Raw genomic sequence first — 17,922 nt, forward strand, 5'->3', positions numbered from 1 at the left:
AGGAGGTAAGTTAATTTTTTCTTTTAAAAAATAATTTTTAACTTAGAACAAGTCGAGGGCGGCGGCGGCGGTGGTGGTGGTGTGGCTCAATACTGAGCCATTGAACCAAACTGGTTCAATGTCAAACTGGTTCGGTTCCAAACTGGTTTGCACCTCCCTAGGACTATTCACTTGCAGGAATGTGTCCCTGAGAGCTGTGTGACCTAAAGATCAAACAACATTTCAAAGGGACTAAGAGAACATACATCGAGGCCACAGACCTGCAGGAATAATAGTTTTCAGCAAATGTCTAAATCCTTTTAAGGAAAAGGGCATGCAGATGTCCTAGCACAGGAAATTCTACCATCTGAGCGCCACCACAGTTATCTCCCGCAAACGAAGAAAACAACAACAACAACAACAAATGATTTTTTGTTCTCTCCCACAAACACAAAAAAGTATGTTTTCTTGGTGGCCTCCCCAAGATACAAGGGAAGGCTTCCTCAGATAGTCTGAATGGATGAGCAGTATCATGTAGGAGGAGGTGCTCCTTTAGGTATCCTGGCCCTTAGGACTTGAAAGGTAGTGAGGGTAAATCTGCATCCCCAATACCTAGATCTCAGAAGCAGGTCCTGATGCCCTCAGTGTGAATCAGAGGCATCCATTTGCTCTTCGGAATGCACCATCTGAGCTACAGTGGATTGGGACTGGAGCTGAAGCAGAGAGTTTTGGAGATAAATCGACACCAAGCATGATTATGATATTGATTCATGAGATATTTTGCTCCTGTTTATCTTAAAGTAGACTATAATTACCACTGGGCCTCCCCATTTGTGTCTTATGTAAGAAATTGGCTCTCGGAGTATTAACAAGCCAGCTGTTAGCATTCCTTTAATATTTCCCTGTCTCCTGCTCCATTAGACGAGGCCTGCATCTTTAGTACCTGCTCGATCTGTTAATTATTAGTAGGCCCTGTGTAAGGGGGACCGTCCAATCGGAAAATTTCTCACTTGCGTTTGTCAGTGTTTATCATCTGGGATCTTTCGTTTCCATTTTAATGGATACCAATTAAAAGAAGATGAAAGAGCAAAGTTTCAAACTTGTTTAAAGAGAAAGAAAGGGAGGAGAGATCTGCTAAAGTTGAAGTGGGGATCTGTGATCATAAGAACCCAGGAACAATGTTTGGATCATTCAATTGGGGGAATGAAGGGCTGGCAAGGATTATTTACTGCTAACTGGGTAAAGAGGCACCTATTTAACATGGTGATTATTTAAGCAGGGGGAGAGTAACTGGCCCTATCCAGGGCCATCCTTAGGGCGGGGCGATCGGGGCAATTGCCCCAAGCCCCCCGCTGGGACAGGCCCCGCTCTGGGCACACTGCAGTGAACCCTGCCCTCCTTTCTCCCCCAGTCCCAGCCACTTATCTTTCCCCGCAGCCCAGCCGGAGATGAACATTTGTGCCTGTGTACAGCTTGAAGGCAAGCTGCTAGAGCCTCTCCGCCTCTCCTGCCTCTCTGATGTTCAGCAGGTGGGCAGGGCTTCCAGAGAGGCCTCCATGCAGGAGGAAAGAAGTAGGCAGGCAGGCAGGCAGAGAGTGTCCAGCACCAGAGCTCTCGGCAGACCCTCTGCCCAGCCGAGCCTTAGTAATGGAGGTATGATGTGATTTCCTTTTTGTGTTTATCTCCTCCACCCTTGAAAATTTAGGGATTGGCTTGCCATAGGGCTTTGGTATTGAGCAGAGATGTAGGGCAGGGTGGGAGGAATATGTATCTTTAAATTGGCTTGTACAAATTGTTTTTTTTTTTAATTTTTCTCTTTAATTAAAAAAACACCATACAAAAAGTCCTATAAGTGGCTTGGAAGTAGAACAGGAACCAGAAAGCCTACATTTTCTACTTTGCAATTTCCTGAATTGAAAGCCCAGAAAACAAAAGAGCAGCAATCAAGCTTCAGAGCAATTTGCTAATTAATGCATCAACTTTTAAAATGGAGGAGAGGCAACATTTCCCTCTCCTTCCCTAATAGGACAAAAGCCATCCCTTTCCCATGTCTCTTGGGAAAGGGATGAAGGGCTGTAGCTTATGCATTCGCCATGACTGAGTACATAATACAGGAACTCAGGAGGAAACTCTCAGGCAACTGGGAATATGGGTCCCAGCTGTAACGGAAAGAGAGATGACTTGGCGAAAAGGATACAAAACAGCATGGGTGTTAGTGCAGAAGGGAGTTGCTCACCTGCTAACCACAGCTGGAGACACAATGCTAGGATCATTTCTATAGGGGTCGCAAAGGAATTAGGCAGCATCAAGGGGGAATTGGTTTCATTCCACACAGTGAAAAGAGAATGGAGATTAGAACAAAAGACTGGCAAAACAAACCCTCTAATGCTCTCAAAACAATAGCAAAACAACCACACATGAAGGGAGATGGGGAATGATGCCATATTCTGCTTTTAGAGCAAGTATCACACTCCAGCACATTTACTGCTCTGTGGCTCTGTGTGCACAAACCGTAATGGTTAGGCCTGGCTCACTCATACAAACAAATGTCTTCATCTCTCTACACAGCGGTATAATGGTTAGAGTGCTGGACTAGAACCGGGGAGACCCGGATACAAATCCCCATTCAGCCATGAAACTTGCTGGGTGACTCTGGGCCAGTCACTTCTCTCTCGGCCTAACCGACTTCACAGGGTTGTTGTGAGGAGAAACTTAATGATGTAGTACACCGCTCTGGGCTCCTTGGAGGAAGAGTGGGATATAAAATGTAAAATAAATAAATAAATGAAATGTTAGTGGCATACTTGATGGCTGAGAGGTGAATGTGTGAAGACTGACTTCATAAGAACATACGTAGGAAGCTGCCATATACTGAGTCAGGCCATTGGTCCGTCTAGTTCAGTATTGTCTACACCGACTGGCAGCAGCCCTTCAGGGTTTCAGACAGGGATCTTTCCCAGCCCCAGGAGCGTAAGGAGGCTGGCGGCGGCCTGTGTGCAGCCGCTGCTGTGGCCCCCTGGCCCTGCCCCCATGTCTGATGTCAGGTGCAGGGGCCCAGCTAGCCACGTCCCCGTATCTGATGTCAGACACGGGGGAAGTGGTCTCCCTCCTAAATGGGCATGTGCGGCCCTGTTTGGAAGGGAGATCGGCCCACACTGCATTGGGATGCATGGGCTGGAGCCACTCTCCCTGGCTTAAAGGCAGAGAGAGCTGTTCCAGCCATGCTGCCAATGCAGTGCGGACTGATCTCTCTCCTAAAGGGGGTTGCCTGGCCCCGTTTGGGAGGTAGATTGATCGGCCCCGTTGCATTGGCAGCGATACCAGGAACAGCTCTCCCTGCCTTTAAGGCAGGGAGAGTCACTCTGGGTGCCACGCTGCCCAACTCAGCACGGGCTAATTTCAGCTCCAAACGGAGCCATGCAGCCCCATTTGGGACCATAGTAATGCCCTCATGTCTGACGTCAGATGCAGGGGGCATGTCTGGGGCCACGCTCGTGGCCCTTGATTGGTGGTGGCCCGGGTTCTTTGAACCCATTCACCCAATGGTGGCTCTGCCCCTGCCCAGCCCTACCTTGAGTATTGCAATGCAAGTCAAGTCTGCAAGTCTAGACTTCACTACTGCAATGCACTCTATGTGGGGCTGCCTTTGTACATAGTCCAGAAACTGCAGTTGGTCCAGAATGCGGCAGCCAGGTTGGTCTCTGGGTCATCTTGGAGGGACCGTATCACCCCTATATTAACACTGGTTGCCGATAATTTTCTGGGCAAAATACAAGGTCTTGATCATAAGCTATAAAGCCCTAAACAGCTTGGGCCTTGGGTATTTAAGAGAACATCTTCTTCACTATGAACCACACCGCCCACTGAGATCACCAGGAGAGAATCATCTGCAGTTGTCACTGGCTTGTCTGGTGGCTACTAGGGAATGAGCCTTCTCTGTTGCTGCCCCAAGGCTTTGGAACATGCTTCCTGCTGAAATAAGAGCCTCCCCATCTCTTAAAACTTTTTAAAAGGCAATCAAGACACATTTGTTCACCCAGGCAGTGAATTAGATACTGTTTTAATTGTTTGGTTTTTAATAGTTTTAACCTTTTAAATTTAAATTGTTCTAATGTTTTAACCTTTTTATTGTTTTGTTGTAAACCTCCCAGAGACTTGCATTTTGGGTGGTATACACATGTGTTAAATAAGGTCTGTTCACACGAGCAGCGGTCTGCTCTGGGCGACCGCAGCAGCCACCCACACAACTGCCAGCTCCGTCATGGAGACGGCAGGGGCTGGGGAGTTCAGGGGCCGTGTACCCCTGGAAGCTCCAGCATGCCCTACGCAAACGGCCTCCGAGCTGGGAGGCTGCTTTTCAGCCTCCTGGTTGAGGGTCTCCTGCGCTGCAGCAACTCACAATCAGAAAGCCCGGGTTAGCGGAGCACTCACTTTGTTAACCCAGGCTTAGGGGAGGGCTACTTAAGCGGGTTACCCGCTTTGACTGAACCAGGCTCGGCTGCAAGCCCGGTGAATCTCATGATCAGTGTGAAGCGGGCTAAGCACCCTTAACCCGCTTTCCGCTGATCATCAGAATAGCTTCACAGTCTCTTTAATCCACAACAGTTTTCTTCAGAGGGAGCATAGCTAGTGACCACATCCAGGCTGCAAGACTATTAAAGCTCAAAGCTGACTCCAGACCATCACTGGAGCAACATCCAGACAATAACGAGAGTAACATACTGCTCTGGGTTATCTTGCATCCATCCTATGCAAGGGAGCTGACCAGAGTCCTGATCTCTTGCAACTGGCTTGTCCTCTTGCTAACTCTTATCAGTACCCCTCTTGAAGCCTCACTTTACATTTCCATGTGCACTGAAAGAAAAGGGGAGGGCAGAGAAACTAGGAAAGGGCTAGGAGTGCAACCCACCTGCCACCTTATTTAAATAGTACAGATGCTCCTACTGTGTCCTATCAGGAACTTATAGGACCATCCTGCATTCATGCTTTACTGTGCTCTGCAATATCCACTTTCCCCTGCTGAGGATCAGCTAAGGAGAGAAAGAAAGCTCACTGCAGTTACAGACCAAGGTTGGGGGGATTGTCCAGTTTACACTGTAAAGGCAGTTCTCTGCTGCACTTCTGTAGATACTGTAATGGCCGGAAATGCTGCAAGTGGTGGCCAGCCTGAATTGGCTTGTGTAGATTGCTGCATACCCCTGGACATCTGCAGCAAAGGACCACCTGTGCTAAACAAATCCCACTCCCTTAATAGCAATAGCAATAGCAATAGCACTTACATTTATATACCACTCTATAGCCAGAGCTCTCTAAGCGGTTTACAGTGATTTAGCATATTGCCCCCAACATTCTGGGTACTCATTTTACTGACCTCGGAAGGATGGAAGGCTGAGTCAACCTTGAGCCCCTGGTCAGGATCAAACTTGTAACCTTCTGGTTACAGGGCGGCAGTTTTACCACTGCGCCACCAGGGCACCACTCAGCACTGCCTTTTCATCATTGTACTCACCCCCTTTTCAGCCCTCCATGTGGATCATTATTGCTGCTTCAGCTGCATACGGCTTGGGCCCAGGGTATTTAAGAGAGCACCTCCTTTGTCATGAACCCTGCCATCTATTAAGATCACCCGGGGAGGTCTGGTTACAGTTACCACAGGCTTATCTGGTGGCGACTTGGGACTGGACCATCTCTGGGGCTACCCCAGGACTTTGGAACATGCTCTGTCAATATAAGAGTGTCTCCATCTCTGGTTGCTTTTTAAAAGACCCTCAAGATGCATGTGCTTTCTCAAGCTTTTAGTTAAAATTCATTTTAAACTGTGTAGCTGTTTTTATTCTGTAAAATTGTTTTTGTTTTTTAATTCTTTTTTTGTTTTTGTTGTATTTTAAATTATGTACACCACCAAGGGATATACATATCAAGCAGTATATAAATATGATAAACACATACATACATGCATGCATACATATCAATTTATGATAGCAAGCACTCTCTACTTATCAACTACAGCCTTCCTCCAAACATATGGAATGAGGGGGAAGGTTTTCTGAATAGGTTTCCATTTTGACTTGAATCTCCAAACCTATCCCATCGTATTTCTTTTTAAAAGAAATTAGATCAGGCTTTCTGTGTCTACATACTGGACAACAAAGTCCGGATCTGGAGCCAACATGGATGGAATCTGAAGTGCATATTCCCATGAGTCCTAAACGGCCTTCAACAGACATGTCCTAATGAAGCCAAGTTAAAAATCTGTAATAAATTAATGAGAATGTTCCTTTTAGCGGCAATCATCCATACACTCCATCTTAGAACTCCTTTTAATTATTGTTACTAATGATAGAGTTTTTGGGTCACTGCTTTTGAGAAGAAGCAAGCTGAAAATTTCTTTCTGCTTGAAATCAAGCACCAAGCTGAAACTGCATCTTCCATATCTGGAGCAACTAATATTTATTAGCCAAAAGTTCTGCTTCCTTTTAACAGCTGGGCAAGGACATTGCCTCATTTGGATGCAGCCTTTGTGATTAGGTTTATTTTGTGCTCACTCTTGCTTTTACTCCTTTGCTCATCTTCTGCTGAAATAATTGCTTTACGACGCTTCCAGAATCTCTGCCATTGCTTGCCCAGCCTCTAGTTCTCCATTGTTGATGGTTATTAATTGCCAGCCTTATTTGCATACTCTTTCCGATTGGTTGAGCTCAACAGGTGCATTTCCCAGTACGTGATGTCATTTCCCTCCTAAGAGCCAAGGTTGCCAAGAGAGTAGGAGGGGGCTAATTTGCATAAGAGCTTGGTGGTCTGGGGAGCCCATGTGCAAAAATGGTGGGGCAACCATCATCTCATAGCCCAGCCAGTACACCTTACAGCAGGGGTTCCCAACAGGAGGTACTAGCACCCCTAGGAGGCTCCTGCTTCCACATGCTGCAGCCACACTACTTGTTCCCCATCTGTGAATTGCCGGCTTGAAGTCAATATGTCTGCTGCAGAAGGGGAGGGAGGAGGGTGAAGACTCTCCTCCTCCACTCTTGATTGGCTTGCTAGGTGCTGCAGCTCAGCATATCCCTCCCCTCGGCCTAACTGACAGGCTTCAAAAATTTGACTACTGCCGTTGAAATGGACAAGTACGCTTGTCCCATTAATTTAAGTAAGACTGCTAATGACTCATTTAGTGTGAATGTGAGTCAGTGACTGGAGTTGCCTACCTCCCTAACTGAAATTTGTGTTTTTACGTATATATGTGTACACACACACACACACACACACACACACACACACACACACACTCTTAAGAGTTATGAGATGAGCTACTCCAGTGACTGACTTACATTCAGATTAAGATATTCATAAGCAGTCTTATTGAAATTAATGGGACAGGTTTACTTGGGAAATAACGCATCTCATAACTGTAAAATTTAAGAGAGAGAGAGAGAGTGCATGTGTGTGTGTGTGTGTGTGTGTGTGTGTGTGTGTGTGTGTGTGTGTGTACACACACACACACACAATCTCTATGGGGTATATGAGCTGAAGGTTTGTGATAGAAGCGGTACACTTGTTAAAAATGGTTTGGAACCCCCGCCTTACAGTTACCAAGGGAAATGAAATTGCTGACAGCCCAATGACAGATGAGACTGGAAGTGAGGGGGAGAAAATTAAACCTAAAGCACAGGAAGCAAATAGGTTCCAGATGCTGCCACTGGTGGGAGGCAAGAAGGGCAGGGGGAGTGGCAGGAAGCAGGCTAGCGATGGAACAGATACTAATATCCTGGTCGGTTTCAAAACTGGAGGATCTTTCTTGCACCCTGCCGCTGCCAGATCTGGCTTCTGTGGAGTGGGTGGGGTGTGGTGAAACAAGGCTAAGGAACAACAGGGGCTTCTAATAGCTCAGACCAGCAAGCAAGTCTGTTCTAGAAGCATTCCTAGCAGCCAGGGAGTATTCCATTCCTTAGTCCTCCTCATACCCCACTTTATAGCTTAGGTGGTGCAGCGGGGAAATAACTTGCCTAGTGAGCAAGAGGTTGCCGGTTCGAATCCCTGCTGGTATGTTTCCCAGACTATGGGAAACACCTATATCAGGCAGCAGTGATATAGGAAGATGCTGAAAGGCATCATCTCATACTGCGCGGGAGATGGCCATGGTAAACCCCTCCTGTATTCTACCAAAGACAACCACAGGGCTCTGTGGTCGCCGGAAGTCAACACTGACTCAGTGGCTCAACTTTACCTTTTTACTTTACATAACTTAAGTAATAAGTTAAATAAGAATTTAAACAACATTTATTGTTTCCCTATTTACCCAGCCTTAATTTCCCTCACCTTCTTCTGTTGTTTCCTTTCGTCAAATCTGAGAGTGACTGCTCCTCACACCTGACCTCTGATAGGAGATCTGCCTGCAATTCCCTCTTGTGGCCAGAGCTGAGTGACAGCACACAGGCTGAATCCCCCCTTGACTTCTCTCAGGTTACTGGTTTAAATCCCAGCTGTTACTGAAGTGTCTCATGCTGTACCCATGTGAAAAGATCACACTGAAAAGTCCCTCCTATCAGCTGCAGCATGCTACTACTTTGGTCAGCGACCTAGGCTAGCCCGCTTTCTAGTGATCATGGGAATAGGCTCACTGTGTTCTACCCGGGTTTGGGAGCTGTGTGTGCTCCCAATTTTCAGTTGTGTGCAAGCAAGGTAGGAGAAAAAAACTACCCAGTTTTGCCTCCTACCTTTCTTCCACATGACTGAAAATTGGGAGCACACACAGCTCCCAAATCCAGGTAGAGCACAGTTGTTGAGGCGGGTCTCACAATCCGTGAGACCCGCTTTTGGCGAAACTGTGGGGAGAGTGGGCTACGCCTGCTCTCCCTGCAGACGATCGCTCAGAAGCCCTGGGTAGCCGGATCGGCCGCTCACACAATTGCAGGCTCTGTGACGGAGCCGGTGGGGGCTGGGGGGAGCGGGGGCTGATCGGCCCCTGAAAGCTCCAGCATGCTCTGTGCGAGTGCGCAGGACATGCTGGCGAGACCCCCGGAGCCGGGAGGCGGCTTTTCACCTCCCCTCCAGGGGTCTCCTTATGAGTAGCCATGGCACAGAGCAGCGCCACGGCTACTCATGATCCAATAGCCCAGGTTTGCAGAGTGCTCGCTCAGCAAACCCGGGCTATGGGGCGGACTACTCGGGTTAGCCCCTTAAGAACCACTGGGCTCGCAGCCGAGCCCGGTGGTTCTTACGATAGCAAAAATCGGGCTAGGCTCTCCTCGCCCGATTTTTGCTAATCATGTGAATAGCCCTGTTGATTGTGTGAATGACCCCCTTGGCTAGCACTCCATTTCCAACAGAACCTGGCAACTAAAGTGTAATGTGACCACCATCCCTTGTTGTTTGTCCCAGCAGGCAGTAATAGAGACATACAAAGGCCTTTCACATGAGCATCTGGGGGTAGTTTTTGGAGAGTAAAGAATTCCCACCCTGTTTCCATTTGGCTCTGCAACCTCAGCACATACACGAGTAACACAACCATGATCTCAGTTTTTTAATTCAGGAGCTGGGTCCTCCAAGGATTGAAAGAGCTATCCCAGCATGCATTGCATTGGCTTAGACTGGAGATCCTCATTGCAGCATCGGTTGCCTTCTGATTGACCATGAAGGGGCTGGAGGTGGACCCAGCCCTATTGAAGACATTGCTAGGAATGGAGCACATAGAGGTGCTTCACATGATCGGTGTGAAGCGCCAGACGGGGTTTATGTGGGGAGAATGGGCATAGCCCGCTCTCCCCAGACATGAGCAGTCACTTGTTGCTGGGCGGCTGGATCGGCTGCCCAGATGAGTGGCTGCTCTGGTCGGGCACTCCCGTGCCCGGATACAGCTCCATCAGCAGCTCCGGGGCCCAGGGGAAGGGGAGCGGCGCCGTGCACCGCCCCAGCCCCCCGAACCCCAGGAAGGCACCATGCGAGTATGCAATGCCTTCCTGGGCTCCCCCCTCACCTCCCCCCCCCGAGTGTGCAAGCAGCCGCAGCTGACACACAATTGAAAAAAACGAGGTTAACGGAAGGGGTTATTAAGTGGGCTAGCTGCCGGGGAACCACCAGCCTCACACATGAGCCCAGTGGTTCCCATGATTGATCAAAACTGGGCTGACCTTCGGTACCCAGTTTTGATCAATCGTGTGAATAGCTTCATTGTGTGCTTTGCAGAAGGGCACATTCACAGATTGCAGCCCCTCTAGCCACAGTGCTCTCTTACTAACATGGCTGCTGGCTGTTGAGAGCTACTGTAAAAGGGAAATGCCAACACACAAACTCCAAGGTAGGGCGGCCATTCTTTTCTTCTTTCCGCAGTAAAGTACAAAAGTCTGGCTGCCCACATTTGAGTAAGCTTGGTTGGCGGGATTCCTGATTCCCTGTGGCTTCTCATGAATAGGTGTGGCTCGGTTTGCTGCCTTCATTTTGATGTTCATGAGAATGGCCCCCTTATCCTTGAACATGAAGCTTCCATGCTTAGCTGTCATAAGCCCTATTCAGGAGTTATAAGCATCCCCGAGAACATTCTCTGAAGCCACGGGCATCTTCAAAACTTTTTCCAGGGGGAGGTAAAGGCTACAATCCCATATCCACTTACTTGGGAGTAAGCCCTATTGAATTCATTCCAAGAGGGGACAGCTACCCGCCTCCAGACGCCTCTGTCCAAAGCTCCACCCCCACTCTGGCATGCTCAGAAGCTCCCCTGCATCACCGTCCAGGTGGGCAGATTCATGATCAGGACATTGATTTATGGTGACTGAGGATGATGGAACTGTAGGCCAACAACCACTGGAGATCACAATTCCTGGCCCAAGCGGACACTGACGTCATTCACAGTCAAAAACTGTGTTCTACCTGCGTTTGGGAGCTCCCAATTTTCAGTTGTGTGGAAGCAAGGTAGGAGGGAAACCTGGGTAGAAGTGATTGTTTGGAAGCAAGGTAGGAGGAAAAGCTACCCAGGTTTTCTTCCTACCTTGCTTCCACACAATCACGTCTACCCAGGTTTCCCTCTTACCTTGCTTCCACAAAACCAAAAATTGGAAGAACACACAGCTCCCAAACCCAGGTAGAGCACAGTTTTTGATTGTGTGAATGACCTCATTCTGTTACTGAAGGTAAGGAAATCTAGCCCTGGAAGCAGTCTGAGTAGGACACCACCATTCCTAAGCCATTCTGTGGAAGAGCAGAGAAGTGTAGTAACTAATGATCATGAATTACCAATGGCACATTTGCAGATCTGAAGGACAGGAGTTTGCTTACAGGTGTCAAAAAGAGGCCTATACTGGCTATTTGAGACTTCAGGTCTTTACATGATACCTGCTGTCAATTAGTTTCTGGAGCTTTTCCCCTCCAGCTGTATGTCTATCACTCTTCTCCCCTCCCCAACACACACACACACACACACACACGTACACACACCACATTTTTGTATCCTCTTAATTTTGGCAGTGCATCAGAGGGTGGCTCTCAGCTTCCCATCGAAATGAAATAGTAATGATTTTTGCAGGCGCTGTTTGTATTATTCATCGCTCTTGGCAAAACAAATGCTGATCTTATTATAATGCCACTGTTAAGGTTTTGATAGCATAATGAAACCACCTGGATTTACAGCAAGCCCTGACTCCTCGTAAGGGAATCTCTTTAGCCCCACTCATGCGTTATATTCAATGCATGTGCAATCTGTGAACAGTGAGTGCACACACAGACCTGTACGCAATACAGTTATTCACGCATTATGTTCAATGCACATGCAGTGGTACTCTTTCCTGTCTATACTCTGCATCTGGCCTGTGCCCAGGTTTACTTTTGAAATGATCACATGCACAATCATTCACACAAAAAATGTACTTGTGTAGACATCTGTATGCATGTACAACATAATGTCTGGGCAGGATTTCTGTTTAGAAGAGATGACACATTATAAATCCACCCATCATCAACAAATTCCACACATGGTTCCCATGACTGTGGACCAGAACCTGAACACAACCCTAAATGGTGTGAGAGGAGTGTCCAGCCAGGTCAGGAGAGCCCTGTGCGATCAGACGTCTTGCGTTTGCAAAGATGACGGGAGGAGGAGGGAAGAGAGATCATGTGGGAGCTGGGTAGGATGGGTGTGGCCAACCCACATTCTGTCCCCAGCATTTTATAAGAGTGGACAAAAGATCATCCTATTGGCTCCCACTTGATCCCTCCTCCTACCTTGGTCTTTGCAAACACATGATTGTTGATCAAAAGAGCATGCATGCCTCTCCTTTCCTGGCTGGGTGCTTCGCTGACCCTGTTTAGGGTCCTGTGAACAGCTTATTGATTTATATTTAAGAGCCATCCATAAGAAAGAAGTAACTGATCTCTGGCATCTTAAATATCCCATTGCAGGAGGAGATGATGGAATTGTTAAGTTATTCTTCTATTACTCCCCCCCCCCCACACACACTTTTATTTCAATAGTGTTGCACATAACATGATCAAGGATAGCAATTATATATGTGAGTGTAACTGAAAAAGAAATGTGTGTGGGGGGGAGATCCTTTAAATATAACTTCTTATATTACATTTTATGGGAGCCTTGCTGACGCTGTATACTGGAAATATCTGGTGGAAGGAGCTTCCTAATTCAAGGGCATCTCACCCAGACACTTTTGAACATGATGCATAAGGGGCAACATCAGTGACTACACTTTCAGACATAAGTCTGGATGTCCTCCATCATCTCATCAGTGGAAGTATGAATTCTTGCACATCTGTAACCCCAGCACATCTCATCTTTTTAGATTGTGAGCCCTTTGGGGACAGGGATCCATCTTATTTATTTATTATTTCTCGATGTAAACCGCTTTGGACATTTTTGTTGAAAAGCGGTATATAAATATTTTGTTGGAAAACATTATATAAATATTTTGTTGTTTTTGTTGTTATTGTTGAAGGCTCACTGTCTGTCCCTGTCCCCTGTAGGGCTCCAACACATGCAGTGACGCTGCAAGAGGGCTGTTCTGATACAGCTTGTCCTTGTGCAATCGCAGGTTGTACACTTCTTCCATTATTCCAAATGGAAATCGCCTGCAACGTGCAATCATGTAAGAGTCAGGCAGTTCACAACATTTTTGCAAGGCAGAAATCGGGGCACATCCTGAAAAGGCAGAACAGGGGCAGGTTCCCCAGGTATGCCAAAGGTGGATAGCACACAGAAGAACTGTCTTGTTAAATCGAGGCAGGGGGAATGGATGAGTCTGCAGTTTGGGGGGAAAAACAAATAGACGAGGTTGTTCACACTGAGTTTGCACAAGAGGCCCATGTTGACCGGGCAAGCGGGAGGCCTCCCAACCCAGCAGCTGCAGACCCTGGTAGCCCAGATCTGCGACCCGGGCAAAAGGTGAGGTAGCAGGGGAGAGGAGTCCGTCCGACCTCACATTGTGGTCATCTGAAGTGCCGAGGCTCTGGAAATGGCTGCTGGGAGCCCTGAATACAGTGGGGCAAAGGACAGAAGCCTTGCTGCACTGCAGCAGGCTGCCTCTTTGCTGCCTGTGCAATGCATTGTGGGATGCAGGAGGACTTCCTTCTCCCTGAACCACTTTGGGCATCTGCTGGGATGAGCAGTGGAGCCCTGATGAGGCTTTGATCACCTGGGGGGAGGTAGGTAGAATCCTGCCTTCCCCCAAGCCTCCCGCCCCACCCCACCCCACCCTGCAATGGGTTGTGTGAGCATCCTTGATGTGTAGCAAATGCATGGCAACGTGCTTTAAACATTTTTGCAGCCACGGATTCAAACGGTGCTTCCTCCTTTGATTTCTCCTCATTGCCAAGCTGCTTTTCAGCCACCAAGGCTCCAAACAGGGAGAGAGCAACTTGGTAAGCCCTGCTAGATGCTTCTACTACGGAAAGCTAAGGAGAAGGGCCTGGTGTCTATAGAGTTGATATGTACAGGCTTGTGCTGGGCGGGGGTGGCGGGGGGGGGAGAATTTCAGCAAGCCCTCAATCTGTCTCCTGCATGTCATTGAAGCCTCTGTCTGATCAGGGAGCGGAAGACAAGTTGGGAATAAACATTCCAACTCCCATCTGCCCCTCCCTCGTCCCAGTCCCTTGCCTCTTGCTTTCTCTTATTGTCATAAACAAACACAATAATCTAGGCCACTGGTTTGGCCCAGATCTCTCCAAGCCATCTCGTTTTCTCTTGCTGTTCTTTCCTTCCACTTGAAAGATGAGAGAGAGAGAGAGAGAGAGAGAGAGAGAGAGAGAGAGAAGACTTTTGCCAGATCTGTCAGAAAACAAAGCCGGGTAGCTGAAACATAACAATGAATTTCTAGAGCTCTGAAGGAAGGCTCTAGTGAGACCAAAGTGGCTCGTACGCTTTCCTGGGCTGAGGAGTGAATTTCATCCTTCTATGCTTCAGTGAAAATGTTGTATAGATTGCCTTATGGAATTTCTTGAAAACCATCTCCAAATTCCCAGCATGCCACATCAGAGTGCTTTGTGCCAGCCAGGCTGCTGAAGATGATGGGATTCACTCTCCTAAATTCCAGAGTATTTGTAAACAACTCTTTTTAGCTTCATTTCATTTTTCACAAATATATAGGGGACACTTCTGGCATAAACACACATACAGACCATGGTTAGAAATAAAACAGCTGGTCTTGGGGCATAAGCCACCAGGCGCTAATCTTTCTGGCACGTGGGCCACGTGTTAGGAAGACCAGTGCTCAGAGGGTCTGTAGCTCAGTGTTAGAGCATCCACGTGTCATGCCAAAGGGCCTAGATTCAATACCTGGAATTCTCCAGGTAGGGCTGTGAACCTTGTAGAGCCATGTTGTCAGTGTAGACAATACTGAGCTAGATGGACCAATGCTCTGACTGGTATAAGGCAACTTCCTATGGCTATACTTATGATCAAAATTCCTGCTGGGTGCGGGAGGCAGGGTTGGACCTACCTTGCCCCCGATGATGCTTCCCGTTTTCTTCGGAACATTGCCTCATGCCCACACAATCCACGCTGCTCCCGGCAGCGGGGATCATTGGAGTCAGGAACTTGTTTTTCTGGCATCCAGGAACCCCATAATGTAATGCACAATGAGCATGGTGCATTGGAGCAGGGATTCTCAAAGTTGGGTCCCCAGATGGTATTGGACTTCAACTCCCATAATCCCCAGCCCCAGTGGTCTTTGGTTGGGGATTATGGGAGTTGAAGTCCAATAACATCTGGAGACCCAACATTGAGAATCCCTGCATTGGAGGATTCCCCCGTGAACCAGGCCCTTGGTGTATGTTCTATGTATGCTTGGGCTGTGTGCAGCCCAAGCATAGATATGACCCTGGACCTGGGGTCACTCCCTTTAACCCAGGTAAAAGCACGAGTTAAAGACTTGGGGCTTCCAGGGGAGGCAGCACCAGGATCAGCCTCGATCCTGGCGCTTCACAGGAGCAACCCTATCCACGCGAGCACCCCAGGAAGGGCTGCTCGTGTGAATAGCCTTCTCCTGTGTTTATAAACAGGAGAGCAACTGTTGCTAGTGATACATTTCTGAAGACATCAACAAGCCAAATTCTTAGAAGTGCTAGATATCTGTCTGTCTCGACTCTCCACCATGATTAGGACACTGGAACATAGAATTGCGGATTGTTTTTAAACTGTTTTTATGTTTTAATTCTTGTTCTAACATATATATTTTTGCAAATTGCCCAGAGACATGAGTTTGGGATGGTATACAAATATACTAAATCATGGGTTCCCAATTGGTGATACTCCAGATGTCATTAAACTACAACTTCCATCATCCCCAGCGACAGTTTATTGTGGCTGGGGATGATGGTAGCTCAGCAGTGACTGAATTACCACTGGTGGGGAACCCTTGTATGGAAGGAAGGAAGGAAGGAAGCTGCTGCTGTCTACTGAGTCAGAGTCAGACCACTGGCCCATCTAGCTCTGTATTGTCTACTCTGACTGGCAGCAGCTCTCCAGGGCTGCAGGCAAGGGTCTTTCCCAGCCCTACCTGGAGATCCTGGGGATTGGACCGGAGACCCTCTGCATGCTGAGCAGATGCTCTTCCACTGAGCCATGGCCCCATCCCAAAATAGGGACTGGGTTATTGATGGAAAAACTTGTCAGGATGTAGCCCCTAGTTTGCCCTTTCCATCCCAACCCAGTTTGTTCTAGTATCTCAGCCACTTTTGTCATTGGTTTCCGGTTGCAGCTTCATTGGCTACTGGGACAATTCAGCCAGTCTCCTGAAAAATCCAGACAGACTTTGCACCACCAGGAGTCCAAGCTGCTCATGCAGCAGGGCGGCTTGTTTCCACCTTGGATTTGTCTGGCTCTCCTGCCTACTCCTTGGAATCCTGCCTGCTCCTGACTGCCAGAGAGCTGGACCTGTTTCTAGCAGACGGTTTGCCTGGTGTTCCTGACTTGGTTTGTTGCCTAGAATCCGTGACTTCTGGATCTCTGCGGACAAGCTGTGGCCGGTGCCTCTGGGGCTAAGTTCCATGGGTATGTAATAAACACTTTCCACAACATAGACCAACACAACCAGAAGCCATTAGGCTGCAATCTTGTTCACACTGGTTTGGAAGGGAGCCCCACTGAAGCCAAGAAAACTTACTTCTCAGTACAGGTCCCCCCCCCCCTTTATTTTGCAGGGGTTTCATTCTTGCCTATTGGCACGAATACAGGAACCACAAATAACAAAACTTTACTCCTATGGGAATGCAGGGGTTAGATTCCTACACACACACCCCAAAAGAGCTAAAAGGGTAGGGAGAAATAAGAGAAATAAAGTACTGTAACTTGCTCTCCAGATCTCCAGCCATGCCCCCTCAAACCCCCAATTCCGCTTATTTCCCTCGAAACTCATGGGAATTATTTTTTTTAAAGGGCCACAAAATGGCTCTGCACTGTAAAATGGCAGCTGGAAATGACACCGGAGGTTATTTCCGGGTCGTTTCCAGCCACACAAGCCCACAAATATGCGAATTTTAGTCTATTAGTTAGAAACTTCAGTTAGTCAAAAATGCAGCCGCCAGATTGGTCTCTGGTGTATCCTGGAGAGCCCAAATTCTTTAAACAGTTGCACTGGCTGCCCATATGTTTCTGGGCAAAGTACAAAGTGCTGGTTATTACCTTTTAAAGCCCTGAATGGCTCAGGTCTCAGTTACCTGAGAGAGTGCCTTTCTCTTCAAGATCCCCAGCGCTCATTGAGATGATCAGAAGGGGTCAGTCTTCGGGTGCCAGTGGTTTATCTGGTGGCAATCTGGATCCGGCCTTTTCAGTTGTCATCCCTAGGTTGTGAAATGCACTCTGTGTGGACATAAAAGGATTGTTTTCCTTGGAGGCCTCTAGAGAGCCTTAAAGACCCATCTTTTTAGCCTGACTTTTAATGATATCTAGTTTTAATTCTAATTTTAATCTGGTTTAAATGTGGTTTTTTTTTTAAACAAAACAAAACACTTTTTAATTGTTTTATTATGTGTTTTTGATTTTAATGTAAACCACCCTGTGTCACTTTAGGAAAGGCAGTATATAAATTGAATGAATGAATGAATGAATAAATAAATAAATAAAGTATTTTTACACAACAGATAGAGAAACCGGGGCTCTAAGACCTGTCCACAGATACACAAAACCACGGTTGTTGAAACAGGCAACAAGGGCCACCTGTCAATGAGGTCAGGATCAGGTGATACATCTAGTCTGTACAGGGCCAGGTGATTCTTGAGCAGGAACTTCTAGCAGGGAGGCCAGGGGGCAGCCCAAGGTTTCACAGTGACTGAAGCAAGACACAAAATGTTGCCTTGCCCCCCACGCCGGGTGGACTCAGCCCTCCTTCAAGACCAGCCCTTGCAAACGTTGACAGTGCATGGAGATGGAAGGTTGCTTCTTGCAAGGTTTTCAAAGAGTGTGAGAGGTGCTCCTTGCAAAGTGTGCAAGGGTCAGATACGTTCCAAAGAGCT

General features: G+C 47.6%; 1 long non-coding RNA gene across 1 annotated transcript in view; it reads right to left on the reverse strand.

The window, feature by feature from the left end:
• Positions 1-17,234, reverse strand: part of LOC128327957 (uncharacterized) — a 46,122-nt gene extending 28,888 nt beyond the window's left edge. Inside the window, exon 1 of the long non-coding RNA XR_008308921.1 lies at positions 17,093-17,234. This is a non-coding gene — a long non-coding RNA (uncharacterized LOC128327957). The remainder of the gene's footprint in view (positions 1-17,092) is intronic.
• Positions 17,235-17,922: the final 688 nt, after the last annotated feature.

Source organism: Hemicordylus capensis, chromosome 5 (assembly GCF_027244095.1).
Source record: "Hemicordylus capensis ecotype Gifberg chromosome 5, rHemCap1.1.pri, whole genome shotgun sequence".
NCBI lineage: Eukaryota > Metazoa > Chordata > Lepidosauria > Squamata > Cordylidae > Hemicordylus > Hemicordylus capensis.